The following is a 15,906-nucleotide window of genomic DNA, read 5'->3' as shown; positions in this document are numbered from 1 at the left end:
GCCTCACTAAATTGTAATCCTCCTACCTCAGCCTCCCAAGTTACTGGCATTACAGGTGTGCACAACTGTGCCTGGCTCTCATTTCAGCATCTAAATAAAAATGTTGTTTAAAGCACCCCCCACCCTTTCCTCCCTCCTCTTCTTCCACCTTCTCCTCCATCATCGCTGCTCAGTATAACTCTTGTTTGCTCTCTGGTGTGTGCCCTGCTGGCCCGTGTTCTGAGCATTTACTTACATGGATGTATACAGTATCTGACTTTTAAATATACAATGTCTTACTTAAGGATGAAGGTATTTAACCTGAAGCACTTAAATATGAATTTGAACCTCTGGATAAAAATTCCGTCTGCAGTTGGCTTGTGCCCTTTCCACAGTAGAAGCTAGTTCGGGGGTCATAAGAAAGAAGTCAGTATTTTATAGTTAACTCTCAATTAGATGAGGATTCTTTTTCTAGTCTGGGAACTCCTCAGCCCTTTCTGCTTTTCCAGATGGATTTGGGTCGCCACATTTGGGTGATTAGCACCTTACCCAGAAAGCAAACTATTAAGACAGAAACAACTCCAAGTATAATAGTTATTAGCTATACACCCCGTTCATCAGTATGTTCAACAGGACTGAATTTGGGGGTGATTTTTTCCTCTGGTTGTCTGCAAATTCCACTTACACCCCGCTGTACCCTTCTTCCATTGCCCACAAACACACAGACAGTCAAGGTTTGGCTTCAGTGGAGATTTATAGGGGAACATATCTGGATTTCCCTCTCTGTCCTGGTCTGCTAATGTCCAGTTGGCTGACGTTCAGGGCAAGGTGCCAGGCCTAGATTTTGGGGAAGGATCGTCCAGAGAGATAGGGGCGGATGTGATTTGGCAGCTGTGTGAGACCTGGCATGGGGTTTTACGTGCTGTGGTGTTGTGTTTCTTAAGCTCAGTACATGCACTTAGAAGGCTGTTCATCACCATCATGAAGGATCCAGGCAGCACCTACTTGGCACCAGAAGCATTCCGAATGTCTTTTTTAAATAATATTTTAGTGAGAGGCCCAGGAAATGCATAACCGAATGGCACTGCATGGTACTAGTGTGTTATGCTGATACTGACATTTCACGGGAAACTAGGATATTTTCCTGTTTCTGACATTCTGAGAGAATTCTGGAAAGATATAGCAGTTTATGACTGTTTTCACTTCTCCAGTGAAAACAATAGCAAGCACACATTTTGAAATGAAACCGTATCTCACGGGCTAATAACATGAAGAAGGAAAAAATATATATAACTTTTTCACTCCTCTTTGCCTTTCTTGCTTTCTTAGATAATTTGCAAATGAGGAAGAAGAAAATTCTTCACTACTCTTGTGCACAAAGCTGTCTAGCCTGAAGCTTGCAAATCTTTATGAGGATATTCTCCACACTGGATTGGGATTTCTGATTTGTGGTAACAGATCCTGGCGGCAGGGTTTTGGAAGAGGCGTCCGTACACTGTGCTGTGGAACCCAGCACTGCATTGACACAAGTGTGCCATTACTTTGCTGTCCACGGAACAGATGCCCATGTTTCACTCAAGAGAAGATTCCAACTTTTTGGGATCTTCAAAAAAGAATTCATGGTAAATACCTGGGGTCAGCTCTGCAGGAAGAAATCAGGAATGGGGGAAAAAAACAAAAAAAAAAAAACAAACAAAAAAAACCCAAAAAAACCGAGCAAGTATGGCCATTTGTCCTTTAAAATCATCAACTAGTTTACAAAGTTCAGGATACCTACATGAGCCAGGGGCAGTGCGACGTGTCTGCAGGCCCGTCTCCTCAGAGTCTAAGGCAGGAGGATTGTTTGAGCCCAGGAGTGTGAGGTCAGCCTGGGCAATATAACATAACCCCATATCAAGGAAGGAAGGAAGGAAGGAAGGGAGGGAGGGAGGAAGGAAGGAAATGGGAGGGAGGGAGGGAGGAAGGAGGGGAGGGAGGGAGGGAGGAGGGAAGGGAGGGAGGGAGGGAGGAAGGAATGGAGGGAGGGAGGGAAGAGCTGGCCATCTCCTCTGTGACAGTCTTGCTCCTCAGCTCAATTCCCACCTGTGTGAACAGAAGGGGAAGGTCGGATGATCTCTCAGGCTCTTTCAGATCAAGAATTCTCAGGCTGCCAGTGGGGTTTTCCCCACTTGGTGTGTTTCCCAGTAATGAAGTTACCAGAAGATCAGGAAGGGGAAAGGACACACGAATGCAAGACCAGGGTATTTTGGAAGGGACCGTTCACTTTACACAATGTCTCCTGTGGCCTAGTGCACGGAAGAGGGTTTGGGTAAATGAGCCCAAGACAGATACTGCAATGCTACACTTTTTTAAAAAATGACCAGTCACTTGTAACATTTTAACCAGCCCGTAGCTAGGTTCCCTCTTCCTCATTGGGACCTCTGTTACTAAGAAAATAATTTTTTACTAAAAATACTTAATAACAATAAGAGGTAAAATAATAAATCATTCTAAGTATCTCTCACTTTTCTGTTGGGACGATTCAATGGGATAGGATAGAAACACATGGTAAACCCTTAACACAGCGATTAGCCATAGTAAATAAGAAATATTGGTCAGCTATTATACATTGCTGATGACTCACTTTCTTTTTTTTTTTTTTTTTTTTTTTTTTTTTTTTGGTGGTGCCAGGGATTGAACCCAGGACCTTAGGCATGCTAGGTCAGGGCTCTACCAACTGAGCTACATTCCCAGCCCATAAGAGCCCACCTTTATATTTCCCCTTTAATTTATGAAAGGAATTTCTCAACATTGCACATGTTGCACTTACTTGGGTCTTTCAACACATTGCATGAATGCCCACCATGATATGCCAGACACTGTTCTAGATACACTAGTGATACAATAGTGAACAAGAGTGACATAGTCCCTGTCCTCACATAATTTATTGGGAGAGAGATAAAGTAATAAGAAACTTCGATACAGCAAGGGGAGCTGTTAAGTAGGGAGGGGGATTTGCTACTTCATGTGGATAGATCAGGTGGTATTTGAGCAAATATTTAAAAGAAATGAGGAAATGAGCCCTGTGGGTATCCATTAGAAGGGCATTCCATGCAGCAGGAACAGCAAGTGCAAAGGCCCTGAGGTAGGAAGGTACTTGGCATGGTCAAGAAAGGGAACAGAGGCCTGTGGGTTGAGTCAAGCAGGGAACAGTGAGAGACAGCTAGGGAGGATGCTTTGGGTCATTTAAGGATTTGTTCTTCTCTTAGAGGGCAGATAGGAGATTTACTTTGATTTACACAATAAAAGCATCACTCCTAGGATTCATTCCATAAGCCAGGCGTGGTCCAGGTTAGTAATGGAAGCAGAGAGAAGGCATCAGGTTCCAGATAGATCTTCAAGGCAGAGTCAACAGAATTTGCTCATGACTTAGGTTGAGAGAAAGAGAAGAAGAGAGAAGTAAGGATGGACGCCCAAGCTTTGGGACTTAGCATTGGGAAGGGCAGAGTTTCCATTCATTGAGATGGGAAACCATTTACTCAAAACTCCCCTGACAGCTGGGTATCACTCATGTGCCCATTTTACAGACAAGGAAACTGAGACACAGAGGTTACCTGGCTAACTTCAGATAAAAGGATCCTTGTAGGCTTAAGACATAAATAAAAATCCAGCAACTTCCAAGAGGAACCTCCCCAAGGTAAGGCAAATAGCAGGGCCTCATGAGTTCAGCCATGAAGTGAAATTAGCATAGTAAAAAAAAATTAATTTCAGAAAAATCAGATAATGTTGTTTTGGGTCTGAAGCCTACTTGTTGCTGTCAGAAGCCCACCTGAGTCCCAGGAAGGAAACTGACTTCCTGAAGGTTTCAGCACCTCCAGATACTCAAGAAAGGAATTCAGGAACTCCTTCCTAAAAAACACCAAGCTCTCTAGTGGATCAAGACACCATCCCAGGCTACTGAAACACATACCCTCCCCCAATTAGAATGAGAAAGAAGAATGTTTTGCAGCTTTGGAGCTCAGGATATGAGCAATGTCTGCCTCTGCTGCAGGAATCTTTTGGGATGAGGAAGCCAATGGAACTAGGGAGCTAGAGAAGGTAACCTGCCAAATAGGGAACAAACTCATTGACTGAGTTCCCACTGCCTTCTAGAATTACAATCCCACAGCCACCCGACATGGTGGAGTCTAGTAGTACCTCCAGTTTCTAGAGGAAGAAGCAAGTCTTGGGGAGGTGATGTGACTGGCCAAGGTCTCACACGGCTTGAGAGGACAGAGCCACCTTTGGGTCCAACTCAGGGGACAGTCAAGCCGGCTCATCCCCATTCTCCACTCACTGGCCACACAGTCACAGGACGAGCAAAAATTGGAGGAACTGGGCACAAAGCATGCCTGCTTGCACTATGGGATGCTGACTTTGACTTCACTACAAGTACTCTCAAACTCTTTTAAAAATTATTTTTATATATATTTTTAGTTGTTGATGGACCCTTATTTTATTCATTTACTTATATGTGGTGCTTAGGATCGAACCCAGAGCCTCACACATGCTAGGCAAGTGCTCAACCACTGAGCCACAACCCCCCAGCCCAGTACCCTCAAACTGTACTATTTGGCAAAGCAAGGAATTGGGTTAGGGGGAAGGAGTCAGTGACTGGAGTTTGGATTATCATCTTGCTAAAATTCAAGACTTCTAAGCAGCTTACTAAAAAAGAAAAGTTGTTTCAAATCTGGGCTGTACAGTGGCCAAGAGCCCATCAGCAAGGTTTGGGGGAACTCCACGAGAATTTCTGCAGGAGATAACTCTACCATCTCCACCCAGTTAGGGAGTCTCCGGTCTACTTGGGAAGAAGCTGCCAAGAGGTTTGGTCCTCACAGAGGAGACAGAACTGCATCAATCAAACAAGTATTTATTCAGTGCTGACATGCCCAGAACTGTGATAGGCCAGCAAGAAATTCTGGTCCCTGTCACCAATTTGTTTATAATCTGACTAAACAGAGATCTACTTATAGAAAATGCTTTATAAGCAAGTCACTGAGATGAAACCTAACTGTAGGATAGCCCAGAATGGGTGCTTAATAAAGACTTGTGGCAGAAATTGCTTATTGGGGGGGGGGGGGGGTGCTGGGGATGTAGCTCAGTTGGTAGAGTCCTTGCCTTGCAAGCACAAGGCCCTGGGTTCAAATCCACAGCACTGCAAAAAAAAAAAAAAAAAGTTCCATATCTTTTTTTTTTATAACTTGTAAGAGTTCAGATAGAGGAGAGATCTGTGGACCTTGAAGTTGCTGGGAAGACTTCCCAACTGGGGGTCAGAATGTGGGGTGTGCGTTGTCTGGGCAAGTCTATAGGTGGAGGGAGAAGTCTAAGCAAAGCTTTTATCATCCCTTGGGGGAAAATAAATATTTGCAAACTATTCACCCAACAAGGGAGTAATATCCAGAATATATAAGGAACTCAAAAAATTCAAATCAAATAAATAAATAAATTTTAAAAACCCAAATAATCCAGTTAGAAAATGGGCAGGGCTGGGGAGATGGCTCAGTTGGTAGAGTGCTTGCCTTGCAAGTATAGGGCCCTGGGTTCGATCCCCAGCATCACAAAAAAAAAAGAAAAGAAAAAAAGAAAAGAAAAGAAAAGAAAATGGGCAAATGATTTGAATAGACATTTTTAAAATATACATATATATATATATATATATACACAAATGAACAAGTGTACGAATAAAAGCTCTATATCACTAATCATCAGGGAATTGTAATTCAAAACCACAATCACCTCACCCCAGGAAGAGTGACGATTATCAAAAAAGACTAAAGAGCATGCCACCATACCAGCAGCTTGGGAGGCTGAGGCAAGAGGGTTGCAAGTTTAAGGCCAGGCTTAGCAACTAAGGAAAAAAGGGATGGGGATGTAGCTCAGTGATAAAGAACCTCTGATTCAATACCTAGCACCAAAAAAAAAAAAAAAAAAAAAGGAAGAAAGAAAAGAAAAGAAAAAGAAAAAGTCAGAAGAAGGGATTTTCGATTTTCGATGTTTCTAACACAAAGAAATATTAAGTGGGTGAGGTGATAGATATGCTAATTACCCTGAACTGATTATTGTATCTTTGATACATGGGTCAAAATAGCATTCTGTACCCTGTGACTATGTATAATTATAATGTCGATTAAAATTAAAAAAAAAACTTTTGTCATCCCCGAGTGGATAGTTGTGACCCAGAGAGGTTGTCTATTCTTAGGTCCCAGTTAACCACTCACTTTTATGTGATGAATTGTCTTCTGACCTTTCCTATGATGGTGACCCACAGCAAAAAGAATGCATTTGATCCAAAGCAGAAATCACAATATTAGGGGATATCAGGACATCTTGTGATTACCTTTCTATAGTTGGAGAGCTCCTCGGTCATGTGAGTCTCTTTTGTCCTCTGGCACTCCCTTTGATAATCTCTAAGCGTGGCGGGTGCCATAGTTGTCTAAGGATCCTCGCAGGGGTTTTATCCTAAAGCTAAGGAAGCCTAAACTGCAGAATCCCTCGTTTACTCCAAGACTTATGTTCTCCCAGCATGTGTTTGCATGCTGACACTTTGTAAAACAGGTGAGAGCAAAAGTAGTATATTTTACCTGCAATCAGTTAAAACCTTTCTCTTTCTACTCTCTTTTCCTTTCATGACTCTCCCTGTGCCGGGTATCAGTGGACTAGTCGGAGGTATTTTTGAGATGAGGCAGAGGAGGTGACTTTAAGGATGCATTTATTTAGAGTTTAGTTGGGTCCATTAATGTGGCTCCCAGTTATTTCTGCACACACTTAAATTATTTCTAAGCTATCCAGGTATAGAACTGGCGTCTAAGAAAACTTCCCCTGCCTGGTATGATGGATAGGGTCGGGGATGTCCCCAATATGCTGTGGCCTGTGGTATTGAGCATCAGAAATATGCAAATTGTGGAGAACAAAGAAGGTTTGAAATGAATGCAGCCAGAAGCTGATTGGAAAAATTCTTTCAACCATCAGATGCAAAAATCACAAGCCAGAGCTGCCACTAACACCTAGTCAAGATGGAAGTCCTCTCCTGCCAAGAGTATACTTGATAATACAGTATATACAATTATGAATACATTTTATTTTTTTCTTTTTAAAGGAGATGGCACGAAATGCAATTTTCAGAAATTCTGTATTTGTATGGAATAAAATTACAGCAGCATTACAAAAAGCAAGTTCTGTCTGCATGTGGAACCCCACATGATATGCATCCCAATTATAATTCTCAAGCAACCGCGCAAATGGAATAACTAAACCATCTTCCTCCTTCATCTATTTAAGAAAAGAGTTTACAAAATTTTCAACACATTCAAAGATAAAAAATTTTTCTGAACTTTAAAAGCTCCATTTTATTTATTAAATTCTTAGTTTTTTTAACCAATGCATTATAATTATGCATTATAGTGGAACTAGTTTTTACATTTTTGTATATGCACACAATATAACCATAGGATTGGGTCAATTTTGTTCCAACTGTACCTGCCCTTTTCTTCCCCTGCTTCCTCCCCTTGGTCCACTTCCTCTATTCCACTGATCTCCCTTCTATTGAAAAGAGTTTAAAACCAAAGATATAGGGGTGAAAAGCCATTAGATATGTCAGGAAGTTTATTAACAAAAAATATACTTTTTTCTGGATTTGGAGATGTATATAGTCTTTTTTTCTAATTGTGATTTATGATTTATTTTCTCATTCCAAATAAAAATCTACTTTCATAACAATGTTTACATTGGTTATTTTCTCTTATTTATGAAAGATATATATTTGTATACTTCATATACAAATGCATAATAATATACTTAATTTCAAATTTATATTTTTAATCCTAATAAAATTTGAAACTTTAATTCTGGATACAGAATGTGTTGGTCATTTTCTATTGTTTTGCTAAAGAAAGTACTCAAATTATATGTGTTCTGGTCCCACAAATATTTATTATCCAATGTTAATATTAGCATATATAACTGAAAACCTTCCCCTCCAACACCATGGAAGACACTGATTTTTGTTTCTCTGGTAGAGAGGCAGTTTGTTACAATCCTCAGGGCAGAGACTCTGGGCCTGACTGCCAGAATTCAAAGGCCACGTAAAACGGGAACTATGGTGCCTGTCACTTGGAAGGTACTTCATACACGTTCACTATGTTATTATTGCCTTGTACAAATCATCTCTTGTTCTAAATCTTAACTCAGATACAATTACAAGATATGAAATATTGAAGAAATCGGTCATAATCGTATTTCATGTACAGCAGTTTTTAACTAAAACCCCACTTTAAAAATAAGAAACGAGGGACTGGGATTGTGGCTTGGTGGTGGAGTGCTTGCCTTGCATGTGTGAGGCACTGGGTTCAATTCTCAGCACTGCATACAGATAAATTATAATAAAGGTTCATCGACAACTAATGAAAATATTAAAAAAAAAAAAATAAATAAACGAATTGGAATTCTCTGCTCCGTACGTGTGTTTCCCACCACGTGGTAGTGTGAGGATGGCACACAGATGCAGGGTACAGTAGTGTTTGTGATGGAGCAGAGACCAGTGAAGGCCGAGCTCAGTTCACCCACTGAATGATCGTCAGGGCCCTGCGAGCAGTCGGGGCAGGAGCAAGACTTAAAACCAATAAGTGGATTTTACTGACCCCTAGTGGTACTAAGAGGTTGCTGCAGCTAACAAAGATTCCAGTTCTGCTAACATTCCCTGGTAGTTCCTTCACCAGACAAATTCAAAGAACAGAAGGTGAGGTGGGTTACTAACTGCCCAGTTCTTCCCAATCAGCTTGACACTTTTATTTACAATTACTTCTCAGGTCAGCTTTTTTTACTGACACCTTTCAGAGATCTCATCAAAGGCAGCAGGTATGTGATGTCAGGAACATGGACTTCAGATGTTAAAAAAAGAAGAAAGAAGAAGAGAGAGAGAGAGAGAGAAAACTAATTTGGAATATTAGCACAGATACTGACAAATGAAAGATTGTAGGTACTTTAATTTCTCCGAGCCTTCCTATCCTCATAGGTAAATAAAACTCATGGTGTTAATGATTGAATCTATGATGTGTGTATGACACATATTAGGTACTAAATAGATGTTTAAGTTGTTTTCATTAAACATGATGTCATACTTGTTAGGTATCATGATGTTCATTAATCCACACTCAGAACATCATTAAACTAAAAGAATAGAAGTTTCTGTAAATGAATAATTTCTCCACTTGAGATCTGGTTTGACGGGGTCTGACAATACATGTAGCTGGGAACGCTTCTTGTCCAGGAAGCCTGGTTTCCCTTGTGCAAGCAGAATTCCAGAGGGGCCTGGGGGTGGAGGACCAGAGAGCACCAGCCCCTCCCTGTAGAGCAGCAGCCCCATACCAGGCTATGGTGTGTGTCTTCACTTATCTTTCCAGAGGAAATGCCTAGGATCCTACCCAAAAGTACCATCTTTTCTGCAACTAGGAGGAGACAACCTTCATTTGCCCAGCCTGCGGTCTGAGGCCCCTAATGCTCTGGCATAAGAAGCCCTCAGTGGTCCAGGAGGAGAGAACAGCATAAAGGAGCTCTGGGCCCGCGCACAGGCCTGAGTTCCCCCAACAGTGGGTGCAAGGGTTGAGCAACGCCTCCTCGGCCTTAGAGAAGAGGAGACGCGGGCTGAAGGGTAACAGAACCTGAGTTAAACTGGAGAAAGCAGGTAGCAGAAACCAGATTGCCTGCCCGGGGCCCCTGGACTGATGCCCACGACTTTGTTCCCCTGACCTCCCAACTCACCAAGTCAGGGCAGCCCTGGATCGCGACTTCCTAGGCCTCTGTGTTCGTCAGCCTTTCGTGGCTGTGACCAAAATACCTGACATAAACAACTTAGAGGAAGAACATTTACTTTGGTTTGCAGGTTTCAGTCCGTGGGTGGCTGGCTGCCTTGCTGCAGGCTGTGGTGAGGCAGAGGATGGAGGTGGAAAGGGCATGGTGGAGCTGACTTGCCAAGGGCGGTCAGGAAGCAGAGGGAGGGAGAAGGAGGCTCCAGACAAGAAGCGCCCTTCCAGGGCCCGCCCCCAGTGACCTACGTCTTCCACCAGGTCCTGCCACCTATGGTCTCCACTGCATCTCAGTAGTCCATTCAGCTGTCCATGGATTAATCCTCTGTTGCCGTCAGAGCTCTCATGATCCAATCACCTCCCCAAAGTTCCACCTCCTAACACGGCTGCACTGGGGACAAAGTCTTCAGCACGCGAGTCTTTGGGGGACACTTCATACCCAAAGCATGACGCAGTCTCACTCCCAAGGGCCCCAGGCTCTGAACTCTGGATGGAGCTTCTCTTTACTTTCCTCATGTTTTCTCTCTCTCTCTCTCTCTCTCTCTCTCTCTCTCTCTCTCTCTCACACACACTCACACACACACACACACACACACTGGGGTTTAAGACAGGGTCTCACTAAGTTGCTGAGACTGACCTCAATCTTTCCTCCTTCTGTCTCCACTTCCCACATCGCTGGCATGGAAGTCATGTGCTTCTGTGCCTGACTTCTCCTGACTTTTCTTTCCTTGATTCCATGTTAGTCAGTTTTTCACTGCTATCACAAAATACCTCAGGGAATTGAACCCTGGGATGGGATGGATGTTTTACCACTGAGCTACATCCCCAGTCTTTTTGTTTGTTTTTTTAAGACAGAGTCTTGCTAAGTTGCTTAGAGTCTCCCTGCATTGCCCAGGCTGGCCTTGAACTTGTGATCCTCCTACCTCAGCCTCTGGAGTTGCTAGGATTACAGACATAGACCACTATACCCAGCATAAAATGTACCACATTAAAATGTATACAGCTCAGTGGTTTTTAGTGAATTTACAGAGTTGTGCAACCATTATCACTATCTAGTTCCAGAATATTTTCAGCACTCCCAAAAGAAACCCTGTTCCCTCACTCATTTGCTGATGGGACTGCAAATTGGTACAACCACTCTGGAAAGCAGTATGGAGATTCCTCAAAAAACTTGGAATGGAACCACCATATGACGCAGTCATATGCCTACTCCTCAGCATATATCCAAAGAATTTTAAATCAGCATACTATGTGACATGGCCACATCAATGTTTATAGCAGCTCAATTCACAATAGCTGAGCTAAGGAACCAACCTAGGTGCCCTTCAACAGATGAATGGATAAAGAAAATGTGGTATATATACACAATGGAATATTACTTCAGCCATAAAAAGAATGGAATTATGGTATTTGCCAGTAAATGGATGGAATTGGAGAGTATCATGCTAAATGAAATAAGCCAATCCCAAAAAAACAAAGGCTGAATGTTCTCTCTGATATGCAGGTGCTAACACACAATAAGGGGGTGGGATAGGAAGAATAGAAGTACATGCATTAGACAAAAGGGAATGAAGGGAAGGGAGGATGGCAATAGGAAAGTTGGTAGAATGAATTGGACGTAACTTTTCAACATTCATATGTGACTACACGACCAGTGTAACTCCACGCCATGTACAACCACAAGGATGGGAAGTTATACTTCATGTACATATAATATGTCAAAAAAGACCAAACAAAAAAAAATTTTAATGACACCCTGTATAATTAAAAATAACAAACAAAAAGTTGTTTGTTTGTTTGTTTGTTTTTTTAAAGAAACCCTGCACCATTTAATAGGGACTCCTTATTCACTCCTTCCCTGAGCCATGAGGCCATTCCTGAAATCTATGGATTTGACTATTATGAACACTTCACATAAATGAAATCATACAGCACCTGGTCTTTTTTTTCCAACAGTTTCTCAAGAGTTTAAACAGAGTTACCAAATGACCCAATAATTCTACTTCTAGTTATATATCTTAGGTAACTAGAATCTGTAGTGTATTAAGAAATATACTTGGTGTTTGTCCCTGGTTTCTGACACAGAGCTCCTAAAATCCTTGAAATTTTCTGTGATAAGAGTCTCTTTTGTTCTTCATCTTGATCTCTTTTTGATCACATCTGAGTTTATGCTAAAGAGGTAACTTAGGGGAGGGTCCCCAGGTAGCCATTGTATGGGACTGGTCACCCAAAACACCAGGTGATTAGAGGGTGGAACTTTCATCTCCACCAACCAGCCTTGGGGAAGGAGACAGGGCAGGAGAGGGAACTTTGCAAAAATTCTCAAACAAGGAGATTTAATGAGCTTCCATGTTGGTGAACGTACCCATGTATGGAGGAGGGTGGTGTACCCCAACTTCACAGGGACAGAAACTCCTGCGCTCAGGACCCTTCTAGACCCTTCAACTCTTCCTCTGTATCTTTTATAATAAACTATTGAATGTAAATGAAGTGTTTTCCTGAGTTCTGTAAGCCATTCTAGAAAATTATCAAACCCAAGGAGTGGTCATGGTGAGATAAGAATTTAGGAATACAGAGTCTCAAAAGAGAAATGCCCACAGCCACAGGGATGCAGAATAAACAACTTGTGAGCAACCCCACCCATATCCTTGTGCCTGCATCCTTTCCTGCAGCTTGCCAACTGACTGATGAAAAAGCAATAAAACCACCAGAGTGAGAGTTAAGCAGCTAATGAGACATGCAAGGCAGGAAGCAGCCTGATCGGAATACACGTGGGCAATGCACGGGCACAAGGAAAACTGGCACAAAATTGCATTACCCTGCCCTGCCCTCTAGTTCAACGCCTCAGCTACTGTCCCTCTGTAAGTGTTGAAACCCCAGACTAAGACAGGGCAACTACTCTGAGATCCCACACACCCTCTTTCCTGAGTGTGTACTTCCTCCACCTGCCTTCCCCACGCCCCTTCAGTACTGGGGATTCAACCCAGGGATGCTTTGCCAATAAGCTACATTCCCAGTCCTTTTATTATTTTTCATTTCGAGACAGGGTCAAAGTCACTCAGGCTGACCTTGAATTTGTGATCCTCCTACCTTGGCCTCCTGAATTCCTGAAATTATAGGCGTGTGCCATCACACCCAGCTTCCCCAGTTCATTTTTTTCTTCTATTTCAAAACAGATTAGCTAACTTGCTGAGGCTGGCCTCAAACTTGCAATCCCTCTGAGTCACTGGGAATAGAGGTATACACTACCATGCCCAATAATTCATTCATTTTAATTGCTGTATAATATTCAATTATATGAGTATACCATAATTTATGACATTTAAATTGTTGGACATTTAAGTTGTTTTTAATGTTTGGCTACTAAAAATATTCATGCTAGCTGAATTTACCTTCTCAGCAGTGTGTGGAACTTTTTCCAGGATAGATCATATGTTAGGTCACAAAGCAAATCTTAGCAAATACAAAAAAAAAAAAAAAAATCCCATATATAGCCCAGTATTCTATAGATCATAATGGAATGAACTAGAAATCAACAGCAAGAAAAATAACAAAAGCCACATAAATGCATGGAGATTAAGCAATAGTCTCTTAAATGAAGAATGAATCAAAAAAGAAATGAGCTCAATTCCAGAAATCAAATAGACCACAACACAATAATACTAGGTGATTTTAACACACCTCTCTCACCACTGGATAGATCTTCCAAACAAAAATTGAATAAAGAAACCATAGATCTCAATAACACAATCAACAATTTAGACTTAACCAACATATATAGAATATACCATCCAACAAGGAACGAATACACTTTCTTCTCAGCAACACATGGATCCTTCTCTAAAATAGACCATTTTTTATGCCACAAAGCTACTGTTAGCAAATACAAGAAGATAGAGATACTACCTTGTACTCTATCAGATCATAATAGATTGAAATTAGAAATAAATGACAGAATAAAAAACAGAAACTTCTCCAATACTTGGAGATTAAATAATACACTATTATATGATGAATGGATAACAGAAGACATCAGGAGGGAAATAAAAAAATTCTTAGAAGTAAACGAGAACAAAGACACATCATATCAAAATCTCTGGGACACTATGAAAGCAGTACTTAGAGGAAGATTTATTCATGGGGTGCATTCAAAAAAAGAAGTAGAAATCAACAAATAAATGACTTAACACTACAGCTCAAAGCCCTGGAAAAAGAAGAGCAGACCAACACCAAAAGTAGTAGAAGACAGGAAATAGTTAAAATCAGAGCCCAAATCAACAAAATTGAAACAAAAGAAACAATCAGAAAAATTAACAAAATAAATAGTTGGTTCTTTGAAAAAATAAACAAAATTGATAAACCCTTAGCCACACTAACAAAGAGAAAGAGGGAGAAAACTCAAATTACTAAAATTCGGAATGAACAAGGAAATATCACAACAGACACGAGTGAAATACAAAACATAATTAGAAGCTATTTTGAAAATCTATACTCCAACAAAACAGAAAACCTCGAAGACATCAACAAGTTTCTAGAGACATATGAATTACCTAAACTGAACCAGGAGGACATACACAACTTAAATAAATCAATTTCAAGCAGTGAAATAGAAGAGGTCATCAAAAGCCTACCAACAAAGAAAAGTTCGGGACCAGATGGATTCTCAGCCGAGTTCTACAAAACCTTTAAAGAAGAGCTCATTCCAATACTCCTCAAAGTATTCCATAAAATAGAAGAGGAGGAACCCACCCAAACTCATTCTATGAAGCCAATATCACCCTGATACCTAAACCAGACAGAGACACATCAAGGAAAGAAAATTTCAGACCAATATCCTTAATGAACATCGACGCAAAAATTCTCAACAAAATTTTAGCAAATCACATACAAAAATATATTAAAAAGATAGTGCACCACGATCAAGTGGGTTTTATCCCAGGGATGCAAGGTTGGTTCAATATCCAGAAATCAATAAATGTAATTCACCATATCAACAGACTTAAAGTTAAGAATTAAATGATTATTTCAATAGATGCAGAAAAAGCATTCGATAAAATACAGCATCTCTTCATGCTCAAAACACTAGAAAAAATTGGGGTAGTGGGAACATTCCTTAACATTGTAAAGGCCATCTTACACTAAGCCCATGGCCAATATCATTCTAAATGGTGAAAAACTGAAAGCATTCCCCCTAAAAACTGGAACAAGACAGGGATGCCCTCTTTCACCACTTCTATTCAACATCGTTCTTGAGACTCTAGCCAGAGCAATTAGACAAACCAAAGAAATTAAAGGGATATGAATTGGAAAAGAAGAACTCAAACTATCCCTGTTCACTGATGACATGATTATATATTTAGAGGAACCTGGAAATTCCACCAGAAAACTTTTAGAACTCATAAGTGAATTCAGTAAAGTAGCAGGTTACAAGATCAATGCTCATAAATCCAATGCATTTTTATACATAAGTGATGAATCTTCAGAAAGAGAAATTAGGAAAACTACCCCATTCACAATAGCATCGAAAAAAATAAAATACTTGGGAATCAATCTCACAAAAGAGTGAAAGACCTCTACAATGAGAACTACAGAACACTAAAGAAAGAAATTAAAGAAAACCTTAGAAGATGGAAAGATCTCCCATGTTCTTGGATAGGCAGAATTAATCTTGTCAAAATGGCCATACTACCTAAAGTGCTATACAGATTCAATGCAATTCCAATTAAAATCCCAATGATGTACCTTACAGAAATAGAGCAAGCAATTATGAAATTCATCTGGAAGAATAAAAAACCCAGACTAGCTAAAGCAATCCTCAGTAGAAAGAGCAAAAAGAGCAAGGCAGGGAGTATCACAATACCAGATCTTCAACTCTATTACAAAGCAATAGTAACAAAAACGGCATGGTATTGGTACCAAAATAGACAGGTAGATCAATGGTACAGAATAGAGGACATGGACACAAACCCAAATAGATACAATTTTATCATACTAGACAAAGGTTCCAAAAATATGCAATGGAGAAAAGATAGCCTCTTCAACAAATGGTGCTTGGAAAACCATATGCAATAGAATGAAATTAAACCCCTATCTCTCACCCTGCACAAAA

The 15,906-nt window shown here is 40.7% G+C and overlaps 1 long non-coding RNA gene across 1 annotated transcript in view; it reads right to left on the bottom strand.

The window, feature by feature from the left end:
* LOC306642548 overlaps positions 1-15,589 on the bottom strand; it is a 506,277-nt gene extending 490,688 nt beyond the window's left edge. Inside the window, exon 1 of the long non-coding RNA XR_013758591.1 lies at positions 14,935-15,589. This is a non-coding gene — a long non-coding RNA (uncharacterized lncRNA). The remainder of the gene's footprint in view (positions 1-14,934) is intronic.
* Between the last annotated feature and the right edge of the window lie 317 nt (positions 15,590-15,906).

The sequence above is a fragment of the Sciurus vulgaris genome (assembly GCF_902686455.1).
Source record: "Sciurus vulgaris genome assembly, chromosome: 13".
NCBI classification, from domain to species: domain Eukaryota; kingdom Metazoa; phylum Chordata; class Mammalia; order Rodentia; family Sciuridae; genus Sciurus; species Sciurus vulgaris.
This window is presented reverse-complemented; position numbering and strand designations above follow the sequence as displayed.